Source organism: Heptranchias perlo, chromosome 11 (genome assembly GCF_035084215.1).
Source record: "Heptranchias perlo isolate sHepPer1 chromosome 11, sHepPer1.hap1, whole genome shotgun sequence".
NCBI lineage: Eukaryota > Metazoa > Chordata > Chondrichthyes > Hexanchiformes > Hexanchidae > Heptranchias > Heptranchias perlo.
Window position 1 is genome coordinate 75,674,723 of NC_090335.1, and position 15,117 is coordinate 75,689,839.

At 47.2% G+C, this 15,117-nt stretch overlaps 1 protein-coding gene across 3 annotated transcripts in view; it reads left to right on the forward strand.

Annotated features, from left to right (window-relative positions):
* The first annotated feature begins 5,048 nt into the window (after positions 1–5,048).
* The window catches only part of LOC137327026 (lysozyme C-like), a 56,788-nt gene continuing 46,719 nt past the window's right edge, over positions 5,049–15,117 (forward strand). The window contains exons 1-2 of one of the 3 annotated variants that reach the window (XM_067992405.1): positions 5,049–5,068; positions 12,569–12,713. The gene's annotated coding sequence lies outside the window, so the exon portion shown is untranslated. Of the gene's footprint in view, positions 5,069–5,214; positions 5,319–12,364; positions 12,390–12,568; positions 12,714–15,117 lie in introns of those variants that run through there. The other 2 variants (XM_067992403.1, XM_067992404.1) reach the window with 2 other exon arrangements.

The following is a 15,117-nucleotide window of genomic DNA, read 5'->3' on the forward strand; positions in this document are numbered from 1 at the left end:
TCCTTCTAGGTGGTAGAGGTTGTGGGTTTGGGAGGTGCTGTCGAAGAAGCCTTGGCGAGTTGCTGCAGTGCATCCTGTGGATGGTACACACTGCAGCCACGATGCGCCGGTGGTGAAGGGAGTGAACGTTTAGGGTGGTGGATGGGGTGCCAATCATGCGGGCTGCTTTGTCCTGGATGGTGTCGAGCTTCTTGAGTGTTGTTGGAACTTCACTCATCCAGGCAAGTGGAGAGTATTCCATCACACTCCTGACTTGTGCCTTGGAGATGGTGGAAAGGCTTTGGGGAGTCAGGAGGTGAGTCACTCGCCACAGAATACTCAGCCACTGACCTGCTCTTGTAGCCACAGTATTTATATGGCTGGTCCAGTTAAGTTTCTGGTCAACGGTGACCCCCAGGATGTTGATGGTGGGGGATTCGGCGATGGTAATGCCGTTGAATGTCAAGGGGAGGTGGTTAGACTCTCTCTTGTTGGAGATGGTCATTGCCTGGCACTTGTCTGGCGCGAATGTTACTTGCCACTTATCAGCCCAAGCCTGGATGTTGTCCAGGTCTTGCTGCATGCAAGCTAGGACTGCTGCATTATTTGAGGGGTTGCAATTGGAACTGAACACTGTGCAATCATCAGCGAACATCCCCATTTCTGACCTTATGATGGAGGGAAGGTCATTGATGAAGCAGCTGAAGATGGTTGGGCCTAGGACACTGCATTGAGGAACTTCTACAGCAATGCCCTGGGGCTGAGATGAATGGCCTCCAACAACCACTGCCATCTTCCTTTGTGCCAGGTATGACTCCAGTCACTGGAGAGTTTTCCCCCTGATTCCCATTGACTTCAATTTTACGAGGGCTCCTTGGTGCCACACTCGGTCAAATGCTGCCTTGATATCAAAGGCAGTCACTCTCACCTCACCTCTGGAATTCAGTTCTTTTGTTCATGTTTGGACCAAGGCTATAATGAGTTCTGGAGCCGAGCAGTCCTGGCGGAACCCAAACTGAGCATCGGTGAGCAGGTTATTGGTGAGTAAGTGCCGCTTGATAGCACTGTCGACCACACCTTCCACCTTGCTGATGATTGAGAGTAGACTGATGGGGCGGTAATTGGCCGGATTGGATTTGTCCTGCTTTTTGTGGACAGGACATACTTGAGCAATTTTCCACATTGTCGGGTAGATGCCAGTATTGTAGCTGTACTGGAACAGCTTGGCGAGAGGCGCAGCTAGTTCTGGAGCACAGTCTTCAGCACTACAGCTGGGATGTTGTCGGGGCCCATAGCCTTTGCTGTATCCAGTGCACTCAGCTGTTTCTTGATATCACGTGGAGTGAATCGAATTGGCTGAAGACTGGCTTCTGTGATGGTGGGGATATCGGGAGGAGACTGAAATGGATCATCCACTCGGCACTTCTGGCTGAAGATGGTTGCAAACGCTTCAGCCTTGTCTTTTGCACTCACATGCTGGACTCCGCCATCATTGAGGATGGGGATATTTGCAGAGCCTCCTCCTCCCGTTAGTTGTTTAATTGTCCACCACCATTCACGACAGGATGTGGCAGGACTGCAGAGCTTTGATCTGATCCGTTGGTTGTGGAATCGCTTAGCTCTGTCTATAGCATGTTGCTTCCACTGTTTAGCATGCATGTAGTCCTGAGTTGTAGCTTCACCGGGTTGGCACCTCATTTTTAGTTACGCCAGGTGCTGCTCCTGGCATGCTCTTCTATACGCCTCATTGAACTATGGTTGATCCCCTGGCTTGTTGGTTATGGTGGAGTGAGGAATATGCTGGGCCATGAGGTTACAGATTGTGCTGGAATACAATTCTGCTGCAGCTGATGGCCCACAGCGCCTCATGGATGCCTAGTTTTGAGCTGCTAGATCTGCTCTGAATCTATCCCATTTGCACTTTCTATACGCCTCTAGGCTTTCTGTAGTATTGCGTTCTCGGTGTACGATATAAGCTTTCCTTTTTTGCCTTATCTTACCCTGTATGCTCCTTGACACCCAGAGGGCTCGAGATTTGGCAGCCCCACCCTTTTTCTTTGTGGGAAGTGCTGTAGAGGTGCAACCCGTCCAGCTTGTACAGCTCCCATCTCCCCCAGAACCAGTCCCAATGCCTCAGGAGTATAAAGCACTCCCTCCTGCACCATCTCTCCAGCCACGCATTCACCTGCACTATCCTCCTATTTCTATACTCACTAGCACGTGGCACCGGGAGTAATCTGGAGATTACTATCTTTGAGGTCCTGCTTTTTAATTCCTTTCCTAGCTCCTTAAAATCTGCCTGCAGGTCTTCATCCCTCTTTCTACCTATGTCATTGGTACCGATATGGACCACGACCTCTGGCTGTTCACCCTCCCCCCACAGAATATTCTGGAGCCGCTCAGTGACATCTTTGACCCTGGTACCAAGGAAGCAACATACCGTCCGGAATCACGTCTGCGTCCGCAGAAACACCTGTCTATGCCCCTAACTATTGAATCCCCTATCACTATTGCTCTCCTGACCTTTCTCTCCCCCCCACCCTGTACAGAAACATAGAAACATAGAAAATAGGAGCAAGAGTAGGTGGTGAATACTGGTGGGGGAGAGGGTTCTTCTGGGGAGTCCAGCCAGAGCCCAGTCCATAGCACCATGGGTGGCTCAGCTGGAGTATTGTGTGCAGTTTTGGTTATTTTGAATGGCCATGTTTCTGTAATAGCTAAGATATTCGGCTGGTGGTGGAATAGGATGTGTTTCTTGATGCTTCCTATACTTACAGAGAATTGCTATGGTACATTTGAGAGTGGTTTGATAGGTACTGCCTTACGGTTGCTGTAATTTACAACAGTGTTTGAACAAGATTCCTGGCACCCATGGGTGGCCTGCTAGGACTCCTGCTGGGAACAGTACATCACTGGGACCATGCAGAGAGGCCACGCGGAGCAGGTCAAGCTGCAAGGAAAGGGAGGAGGAGGCACAGGGCACTGAGCAGGAGGCCATATCGAAGGAGGGCCTTCAGGGACCAATTCTCTTACCTCAACATGAACGAAGATCAGTGCATCTGACAGCTGCAGTTCACCAAAGAGGTTATGATGGAGATATGTTAACTGCCGCAGCCACAACTGCAGCTTCAGTCCAGGGCAAGGACAGCATTGCCTGTGGCTGTCAAGGGAACCGTGGCGCTGAGCTTTTATGGCTCTGGATTCTTTCAGGCCGCTGTTGGCGATCTGTACATACCATAGGCATCCTCAAGCAGTGCTTCCGCTGCCTGGACCGTTCTGGAGGAGCCCTCCAGTACTCAGCTGAGCGGGTGTCAAGATTCATCATGATATGCTGCATGCTGCACAACCTCACCATAATGAGGGAACAGCCCTTGCCACCAAATATCCGGCAAGACCTTCAACCAGAGGCTGAGGAGGAGGAAGAGGCTGAGGATGAGGGGGACAAGACGGAGGGGAAAATGGAGGGGGGCAACAAGGAACACTGGCCCTGTCTGCCAGGGCTCTGAATGCTCACCTGATCCGTGAGCGATATCAATAACGTGAACGACACCTCCCAAGTCACCGACTATCCTACACTCCCCGCCCGTCCTCTCCCACATGACCATCAAATCACCCTCCATATGATTACACATTGCTTCCACCACCAAATGCAAATTCAGATTCACATTTATAAATTAACACATGAAAGGACGCAAACAAAATGAAACTATTCAACCTTGTGCATTCCCTTAGTGCCTTTTGTTCGTGTGCCTTTACCTTTCCTAGTGCTCCTACGAGATGTTTCCCCAGTGCCTGGAGCATGGGTGGTGGGAGGTTGCTGGCCTTCAATGGAGGAGCGTCCAGATGGCCTTAGGGACGACCTCGAGCAGCTCTGGGCCAGGAGGGCCCGGCTTCAGACTGCACTTTCTCAGCCTGGGCTACAGCAGTCTGGCCTGGCCAGCTGATAGGCACAGCAAGGGCACTGGCGGAGTGGCAGTGGTGGGAGCAAGAATGCTGTGTAGCGGGGACAGGAGCGAGTAAGGCGTGTGTGCTGACACCATCTGCAGCACGAGCATCAGAAAAGATTGTGCGATGAGGGAGATGTGGGAAACGAGAAGGAGGATTCGGTATTCAGAGACCCCTTTCGCCAGGACCACCAGCGCCGCCAGAGGCCACGTTCACAGCGACGGTCCGCCCAATCATGCGCATCATGGTCTCCTCTGGGGGGGTGAGGACGTGCAGGCGCGCCTATCCTCCCTCAGGTCTCTCCTGCTGCCGGCCGTTATGTGCCACCTTCTCCTGCAAGACGGAGGAGTGAGTGTGAGTGAGTGTCCTGCAAGGTATCTGGGTGATGTGTCTGTCATGGTCGAATAACTGCCAGTATGTGTGACCTGTGAGTGGTGGTTGTGTGGCCTGCAAGTGTGCTACTGTGTGAGGGTGAGATGCAGCATCCAAAGGGCAGCGTTGTGTATGGATGGGCAGTGTTTGTTGGTGGGTGGGTGATGGGGGTGTCGTGCCTGGAGCAGTGCTGCGGTTGGTAGGACGTGCCACTCGACTCTTGCATTCACTCACCTTGACCACTCGTGTCTAATCATTGAACTTTCTCCGGCACTGCACCCATGTGCGTGTTGCCATGTTCCTGGCATTCACCTCCTGGGCCATTCCCTCCCACTGCCTGCGCAGCTGGTATCTGGAGGGTCACCTACCACCATGCGGGTACAGGATGGCCCTCCTTTCAACCTCTCCCACCATTAGGGCCTCCAGTGCATCGTCTGAAAACCTTGGGCCACGCTGTCTTGCCGGCCGAGCAATTCTGCCTGTAATCCTGCACTGCTCTCGTTGACTGTGCACCTCCCCTTTAAGAGGTGCAAGCTGCCTTTACTGAGTGCTGGCCGCACGCCATATCAGGCCTCCTGCTCGTGCGGGCAGTCTCTCAGCAGCACGGGTAACACTGGCTGCACGAAGAAATCATGGTAATGATCAGGCAGCACAAATCTCACGTGGTGCCTGCATCGGAAGCACTGAGCATGGATTAATCGCAGACCGCGACACCCACGCCCGGATTGGGGAGTTATCGACTTTATCCCCCGAAGTTTTTTGGGTTTTTGTGGTAAAGTTTGTTCTGTCTTAAAAAGAAATGTGGCTGGGCTCCAGAATTTCACTCGCACCTGTTTTCTCAGAGTACGCTGGCTTCAAATAGGCAGTTTCTGTGAATTTTTGTTTTCTCTGCTCTGTTTCTCGATTGCACAACACGATTGCTGAGATATAAAGCTGCTCCATCAGTCGGAATTCAATTCAATTGAGGGAGTCGCTCACAGTGACATCAGCCCCAGCAAGACCATGGTCAAGGAGCATGCAGGGTAAGATAAGGCCAAAAAGGGAATCTTATGTCAGACACCGAGAGCTCAATATTACAGAAAGCCGAGAGGAATATAGAAAGTGCAGGGGTGAAATTAAAATGGAAATTAGGAAAGCAAAGAGAGGGCATGAAAAAAATACTGGCTAATAAAATCAAGGAAAACCCAAAGATGTTTTATAAATACATTAAGAGCAAGAGGATAACTGAGGAAAGAGAAGGGCCTATTAGAGACTGAAAAAGGTAACCTACGGGTGGAGGCAGAAGATGTGGGTATGGTTCTTAATGAATACCTTGCGTCTGTCTTCATAAAAGAGGGAGACGATGCAGACATTGTAGTTAAGGAGGAGGAGTGTGAAATATTGGATGGGATAAACATTGTGAGGGAGGAAATATTAAGGGGATTAGCATCTTTGAAAGTAGATAAATCACCAGGCCTGAATGAAATGTATCACAGGCTGTTAAGAGAAGCAAGGGAAGAAATAGCGGAGGCCCTGACCATCATTTTCCAATCCTGCCTGGCTACAGGATTGGTGCCGGAAGATTGGAAGACTGCTAACGTTGTACCGTTGTTTAAAAAGGAAGAAAGAGATAGACTGAGTAATTACAGGCCAGTCAGCCTAACCTCGGTGGTGGGCAAATTATTGAAAACATTTCTAAGGGACAGTATTAATCGTCATTTAGAAAGGCACAGATTAATCAAGGACAGTCAGCATGGATTTGTTAAGGGAGGGTCATGTCTGACTAACTTGATTGAATTTTTTGAGCAGGTAACAAGGAGGGTCAATGGGGGTAGCACGTTTGATGTAATCTACATGGATTTTCGCAAGGCTTTTAACAAGGTCCCACATGGTCAGAAAAAAACAAGCCCATGGGATCCAAGGGAAAGTGGCAAGTTGGATCCAAAATTGGCTCAGTGGCAGGAAGCAAAGGGGAATGGCTGAGGGGTGTTTTTGTGACTGGAAGGCTGTTTCCAGTGGGGTTCCGCAGGGCTCAGTACTCGGTCCCTTGCTTTTTGTGGTATGCATTAACTATTTAGACTTAAATGTAGGGGGCATGATTTCGAAGTTTGCAAATTGGCTGTGTGGTTAATAGTGAGAAGGAAATCAGTAGACTGCAGGAAGATATCAATGGACTGGTCAGGTCGGCAGAAAAGTGACAAATGGAATTCAATTCGGAGAAGTGTGAGGTAATGCATTTGGGGAGGGCAAACAAGGTAAGGGAATACACAATAAATGGGAGAATACTGAGAGGTGTAGTGGAAGTGAGGGACCTTGGAGTGCATGTCCACAGATCCCTGAAGGTAGCAGGACAGGTAGATAAGGTGGTTAAGAAGGCCTACGGGATACTTTCCTTTATTAGCCGAGACATAGAATATAAGAGCAGCGAGGTTATGCTCGAACTATATAAAATACTAGTTGGGCACAGCTTGAGTCCTGCGTACAGTTCTGGTCAACACATTACAGGAAAGATGTGACTGCACTAGAGAGGATACAGAGGAGTTTTCTGAGGATGTTGCCAGGACTGGAGAATTTTTGCTATGAGGAAAGATTGGATAGACTGGGGTTGTTTTCTTTGGAACAGAGGAGTCTGGGGGGAGATTTAGTTGACGTGTATTAAATTATGAGGGGCCTAGATAGAGTGGGTAGCAAGGACCTATTTCCCTTAGCAGAGAGGTCAATAACCAGGGGCATAGATTTAAAGTCATTGGTAGAAGGATTAGAGGGGAGCTGAGGAGAAATTTTTTCACTCAGAGGGTGGTGGGGGTCTGGAACTCACTGCCTGAAAGGGAGGCAGAAATCCTCATCGCATTTAAAAAGCACTTGAAATGCCAAAATCTACACGGCTACAGACCAAGTACTGGAAAGTGTGATTCGGCTGGATGGTTCTTTCTCGACCGACACAGACACGATGGGCCGAATGGCCTCCTTCTGTGCCGATAATTTCTATGATTCTTTGAAGACCAGAAGTGAATCAATGTATGTTTGTTACAAATTCAGCCAAACAGGTAACTGAACCAGAGTACATTATCCAGAATTTATTTAAATGGATTTCTTCTTACAGTTAATAAGTTCGTTATATTCTCTCAATATTGTCCTTTCTAAATTCAAATTTAATGGACGACTCTTACTAGATCAGTATCCCTCTTCTCGGTGATTCTTTCATGCATTTCAGCATAGAATCATACAGCACAGAAGGAGGCCTTTGATTGAGTTCTTTGATGAAGTAACAGAAAGAGTTAATTATTTATTTTCCAAGCAGAGAGCCAGCCAGGAACAAAATGGCATAAAGAAATTCTGAATTTTGCATCCAAAGTTTAAAGTTAAGAACCAAGCAAAAAGGTCAGCAGCAAAATACCCTAAGGGCCCTGAATGGCGAAGTTTGAAATCAGCCATTTACTTGGAAGAGGCCAAGACAGGTTCAAGGCTACAGTGAGGAGAGGAGTAGTGCAACAGGGCCACAGATGGAGGACGTGTGTACTGCAAAAGAAAAAGAAGAAAGCTAGAACTTGCATTTATATAGCGCCTTTCACCACCTCAGGACATCCCACATTCTCGACGAGCTGAAGCCAGTAAACTCTGTGCACTCAGGTGCAAGTCAAAGTCAAATTTCTTCTTTACGAGAAAACAACCGTTTGCCGATCCAAAAAAACACATGAAATACATTTAAAGAAACGAGAGACCAATGGGAGTGAAACTCGTCTCAGGCGGTCGTACTAAATCGGCGATAGTGAATCGGCAGCCCGTCTGACACCCGGTCCGATTTGATTATTCATTGAATGGGACGTTCAAAGAGCTGCCGATTCGTTGTCATCCATTTTGCTCCACTGCCCAAAATAAGTTTCACCTTAGAATTTTTTTTATTAACTTATTTTGATAACGGCAGACACTGACTTTCATTGGATTTAAAAGGGGAAAAAGAAACAGCTACTTGTTCAAATGCAAGGACAGCGAGTGGGTGCAGCAGCATCAATCTCTAATTTACTAAAATGTACTTTGTTGCCTGATAATCCGGATGGTGTGTCAGTGCTCAAAGTCGAATTGGGGCCCTGAGCACCAAGATCACTCAGGGGCCCTCCGCACTCTCCCCGCACAGCCTCGTCCCATCCAAAAAAACTCAAATGTGTAGTAAAAAGCACTAAGATATCGGCCTGTCGAATGTTTACACACTGCTGCTCTTCTATGCAGTTTTTCAATGATGAGTTTTACAGTGGACCCCATATTTGGCTGGAGACCCCTCAGTAGGCTCGTGTGGTAATCATTTTATCACAGTATCATAGGAAGTACAGCATAGGAGGAGGCCATTTGGTCCATTGTGCCTGTGCTGGCTCTTTGAAAGAGCTATCCCATTAGTCCCATTGTTACTCTTGAATCTGCTTCCACCACCCTTTCAGGCAGCGCATTCCAGATCATAACTACTCGCTGCATAAGAAAGTTTTTCCTCATTTCGCCTTTGGTTCTTTTGCCATCACTTTAAATCTGTGTCATCAGCTTTTCGACCCTTCTGCCAATGGAAACAGTTTCTCATTATTTACTTTATTTAAACCTTTCATGATTTTGAACACTTCGATCAAATCTCCTCGCAACCTTCTCTGCTCTAAGGAGAACAACCCCAGCTTCTCCAGTCTATCCACGTAACTGAAGTCCCTCGTCCCTGGAATCATTCCAGTAAATCTTTTCTGCACCCTCACTAAGGCCTTCACATCCTTCCTAAAGTGTGGTGCCCAGAATTGGACACAATACTCCAGTTGTGGCCGAACCAATATTTTATAAATGTTCAACATAACTTCCTTACTTTTGTACTCCATGCCTTTATTTGTAAAGCCCAGTATCCCATATGCTTTTTTAACCACTTTCTGAACCTGTTCTGCCACCTTCAAAGATTTGTGCTTACAGACCCCCAGGTTCCTGCACTACCTTTAGAATTGTACCATACAGTTTATATAGTTTACATAACTGAACTCCCTCATCCTTGGCACCATTCTAGTAAATCACCCTCTCCTGCTCCCTCTCCTTGACATCCCTGACATCTTTACTAAAGTGAAGTGCCCAGAATTGAACACAATACTCCAGCTGATGCGTAACCAGTGTTTTATAAAGATTTAGAATAATCTCCTTACTTTTGTACTCTATGCCTCTATTAACAAAGCCCAGCATCCGATATGCCTTTTTAACCGCCTTCTCAACTTGTCCTGCCACCTTCAAAGATTTGTGTATGTGCACCCCCAGGTCTCTCCATTCCTGAACCTCTTGAAAATCGTATAATTTAGTTTATGTTGCCTCTCCTCATTCTTCCTACCAAAATGTATCACTTCACACTTCTCTGCGTTAAATTTCATCTGCCATGTGTGTGCCCATTTCACCGGTCTGTCGATGTCATCCTGAAGTCTGTTACTAGCCTCCACATTGTTTACTACAATTCCGAAGTTCGTGTCATCTGCAACCTTTGAGATTATACCCTCTATACCCAAGTACAGGTCATTAATATATATCAAAAAGAGCAGTGGTCCTAATACTGACCCCTGGGAAACACCACTGTATACTTCCCTCCAATCTGAAAAACAATCATTCACCATTACTCTCTGTCAATTTTGTATCCACGCTGCCACTGTCCCTTCAATCCCATGGGCTTTAATTTTGCTAATAAGCCTATCATGTAATACTTTATCAAATGCCTTTTGAAAGTCCATATACACATCAACCTCACTACCCTCATCAACCCTCTCCGTTACTTCATCAAAGAACTCAAGCCAGTTAGTCAAATAAGATTTTCCTTGAACAAATCCGTGCTGGCTTTCATTTATTAGCCCATACTTTTCCAAGTGCCAATTAATTTTGTCCGGATTGTTGTCTCTAATAGTTTTTCCAACACCGACGTTATGCTGACTGGCCTGTAATTGCCGGGCTTATCCCTCTCCTCATTTTTGAACAGAGGTGTAACATTTGCAATCCTCCAGTCCTCTGGCACCACTCCCATATCTAAGGAGGATTGGACGATTGTGGCCAGAGCCTCTGCAATTTCCATCCTTACTTCCCTCAGAAACCTAGGATGCATCCCATCTGGATCAGGTGGCTTTGCTATTTTGAATATCGCCAATCTTTTAAGTACCTCCTTTACCTATTTTTATCCTATCCAGTATCGCTGCCACCTCCTCCTTTACTGCTACAATGGCAGCATCCTCTTCTCTAGTGAAGACCGATGTGAAGTATTCATTTAGTGCCTCAGCCATGCCCTCTGCCTCCACAAGATGATCTCCTTTTTAGTCCCTAGTCGGACCCACCCTTCCTTTGACTACCCTTTTACGATTTATATGTTTATAAAAGACTTTAGTGTTCCCTTTTAGGTTAGTCACTAATCTATTCTCATATTCTCTCTTTGTCCCTCTTATTCCATTTTTTAGATCTCCTCTATACTTTACGTATTCAGCCTGGTTCTCTGCTGTGTTATGAGCCTTACATTCATCATAAATCTCCTTTTTCTGTTTTGTTTTAATCTCTATATCTTTAGTCATTCAGGGGGCTCTAGCTTTGGATGAACTTCCTTCCCCCCTCGTGTCTACTCTGTACCCGAACCAATTCCTCCTTGAAGGCCTCCCACTGTTCAATTACTGTTTTGCCACCAATTTTTGACACCAATCTACCTGGGCAAAGATCCCTTTTAAATTCACTGAAATTTGCTCCCGTCCAGTTAATTATTTTCACATTTGATTGTTCCTTGTCTTTTTCCATAACTGTTCTAAACCTAATGATATTATGATCACTGTTCCCCAAATGCTCCCCCACTGAAACATGCTCCACCTGCCCCACTTCATTCCCCAGAACTAGATCCAGCACTGTTTCCTTCCTAGTTGGGCTGGAAACACACTGTTCCAGAAAGTTCTCTTGAACACATTTCAGGAATTCCTCCCCCTCTTTGCCCTTTACACTGTCACTATCCCAGTCAATGTTGGGATAATTGAAGTCCCCCATTATCACCACTATATAGTTCTTGCATCTTTCTATAATTTGCCTACAAATTTGCTCCTCTATCTCCTTCCCATTATTTGGTTGCCCTTAGTATACACCCAGTAGTGTCATAGCTCCTCTATTGTTCCTCAATTCTAACCAAATAGATTCTGTCTTTGACCCCTCAACTACACCATCCCTTTCCGGTGTTATAATAGTTTATCTGATCAATATTGCCACCCACCGCCCACCCCACCCACACCAGTGCCCAGATGTGCCTGAACCTCTGCCCCTGACCCCACCAAAGTTTGTAGGGACAGGTCACAGGGTTTAAATGTCTTTGGTGGGCTTGGGACACATCTGGGTGTTCTGCTTCCCGCTGAAGAGTTTGAATATCGGGTGGAAGAGTCGTGGGCCAGAGGAGGGGCAGGGTTTGGGGGGGGTGGGCAGTGCCGGATTCCTCCCCAGAAGAAAACAATCGGCCTCTCCTTAGACAGGGAGCAGGTTAAAAACTTTAAAAAAAATTATGATGGCCAAATCCTTTTGGGGGTCCAGGCTTCAGTTGTGCCTTGGATTCCGAGATCATCCCCTCGCCCTCACCCCACCCACACCCCCTCCCCGAGGTGGGCTGAGATATATCAGGCTCTACCGGGCAAACCTCTGCCGGGTCATTCTGAAGGCCCGGGACGTAAGAAAGAAAGAATGAATTGCATTCATGCAGCACCTTTCACAACCTCAGGACGCTCCAAAGCACTTCACAGACAATGAAGTACTTCTTGAAGAAAAACCACTGTTGTAATCTAGGAAACACAGCAGCCAGTTTGCACTCAGCAAGATCCCACAAACAGCAAAGAACCAGAAAATCTGTCTTTGTGATATTGTTTACGAAACAAATATTAACCCAGGAAACCAACTATCTCAATACTGACACTGGATTATCAAACTAGATTTTTTACTTGAGGTGTCTGGAGTGAAATTTGAACCCATAAACCTGCTGATTTAGAGGTGAATAAGCTGCCCACTGAGCCACAGCTGACACCTCCCAATGTGGGCGTCTCGGCCCCCTATAATGCCATTCCAGAAAGTTCACTAGTTTCCAGGTGCACGGCCTGCAAAGTTACGACGGGCAGGTGCAGATTTTTGGTGCCTACGTTTATTGTATTTTTGGAAAAGTTTGTTCTGACTTCAAAAAAAATGTGGCCGGGCTCCAGAATTCCACTCATGCCTGTTTTCTCGGAGTACGCTGGCCTCAGATCCTTTGGAATGGGCAATTTCTGTGAATATTTGTTTTCTCTGCTCTGTTTCACAGTTGCGCAACACGATTGCTGAGATATAAAGCTGCTCCATTGGACGGAATTCAATTCCATTGAGGGAGTCGCTCGCAGTGACAGCAGTCCCGGCAAGACCAGCAGTGAATCAACGCGAGTATCTTTGTTACAAATTGTGGTAAACAGGTAAGTGAATCAGAGTACGTTAACTAGAATTTATTTGAATAGTTTTCTCCTTACAGTTAATAATTTATTTTCATTCTCCCATTATTGTTCAATCTAAATTCATATTTAATGGATGCCTCTCACTGGATCAGTACCCCTCCTCTCGGTGACTATTCCAGTGTTTCATTCCAGAATCATAGAATCATACAGCACAGAATGAAGCCTTTGATTGGGTTCTTTGATGAAGTAATGGAAACGGTTGATGAGGGTAGCACGATTGACATTTGTAAAGTATTAGGGTACGGTAGCATAGTGGTTATGTTACTGGACTAATAATCCAGAGGCTTGGACTAAAATCCAGAGTCATGAGTTCAAATCCGGCCATGGCAGCTGACGAGTTTAAATTCAATTAATTAATTTTTTTAAAAATGCAATTAATTAAATAAAAATCTGGAATTAAAATACTAGTATCAGTAATGATGGCCATGAAGCTACCGGATTGTCGTAAAAACCCATCTGGTTCACTAATGTCCTTTAGAGAAGGAAACCTGCTGTCCTTACCTGGTCTGGCCGATATGTGACTCCAGACCCACAGCAATGTGACTGATTCTTAATTGCCCTCTGAAATGGCCGAGCAAGCCACTCAGTTGTAAAATCTCGCTACGAAAAGTCATAATAAGAATAAAACCGGACGGACCACTAGGCACCGGACACGACAACGGCAAAACACCAAGCCCAGTCAACCCTGCAAGGTCGTCCTTACGAACATCCGGGGACTTGTGCCAAAATTGGGAGAGCTGTCCCACAGACGAGTCAAACATAGCCATACTCACAGAATCACACCTTTCAGCCAACGTCCCAGACTCTTCCATCACCATCTCTGGGTCTGTCCTGCCGGTGGGACAGGACATACCCAGGGTGGCGGTACAGTGATATACAGTCAGGAGGGAGTGGCCCTGGGAGTCCTCAACATTGACTCTGGGTCCCATGAAATCTCATGGCATCAGGTCAAACATGGGCAAGGAAACCTCCTGCTGATTACCACCTACCGTCCTCCCTCAGCTGATGAATCAGTCCTCTTCCATGTTGAGCACCACTTGGATGGAAGCACTGAGGGTAGCAAGGGCACAAAATGTACTCTGGGTGGGGGACTTCAATGTCCATCACCAAGGGTGGCTCGGTAGCACCACCACTGACCGAGCTGGCCGAGTCCTGAAGGATATCGCTGCGAGACTGGGCCTGCGGCAGGTGGTGAGCGAACCAACACGAGGGAAAAACTTACTTGACCTCGTCCTCACCAATCTACCTGTCGCAAATGCATCTGTCCATGACAGTATTGGTTGGAGTGACCACCGCACAGTCCTCGTGGAGATGAAGTCCCGTCTTCGCACTGAGGACACCATCCAACGTGTTGTGTGGCACTACCACCGTGCTAAATGGGATAGATTCAGAACAAATCTAGCAGCTCAAAACTGGGCATCCATGAGGCGCTGTGGGCCATCAGCAGCAGCAGAATTGTATTCCAGCACAATCTGTAACCTCATGGCCCGGCATATTCCTCACTCTACCATTACCAACAAGCCAGGGGATCAACCCTGGTTCAATGAGGAGTGTAGAAGAGCATGCCAGGAGCAGCACCAGGCGTACCTAAAAATGAGGTGCCAACCTGGTGAAGCTACAAGTCAGGACTACATGCATGCTAAACAGCGGAAGCAACATGCTATAGACAGAGCTAAGCGATTCCACAACCAACGGATCAGATCAAAGCTCTGCAGTCCTGCCACATCCAGTCGTGAATGGTGGTGGACAATTAAACAACTAACGGGAGGAGGAGGCTATGCAAATATCCCCATCCTCAATGATGGCGGAGTCCAGCACGTGAGTGCAAAAGACAAGGCTGAAGCGTTTGCAACCATCTTCAGCCAGAAGTGCCGAGTGGATGATCCATCTCAGCCTCCTCCCGATATCCCCACCATGATGGAAGCCAGTCTTCGGCCAATTCGATTCACTCCACGTGATATCAAGAAACGGCTGAGTGCACTGGATACAGCAAAGGCTATGGGCCCCGACAACATCCCAGCTGTAGTGCTCAAGACTTGTGCTCCAGAACTAGCTGCGCCTCTAGCCAAGCTGTTCCAGTACAGCTACAACACTGGCATCTACCCGACAATGTGGAAAATTGCCCAGGTATGTCCTGTCCACAAAAAGCAGGACAAATCCAATCCGGCCAATTACCGCCCCATCAGTCTACTCTCAATCATCAGCAAAGTGATGGAAGGTGTCGTCGACAGTGCTATCAAGCGGCACTTACTCACCAATAACCTGCTCACCGATGCTCAGTTTGGGTTCCGCCAGGACCACTCGGCTCCAGACCTCATTACAGCCTTGGTCCAAACATGGACAAAAGAGCTGAATTCCTGAGGTG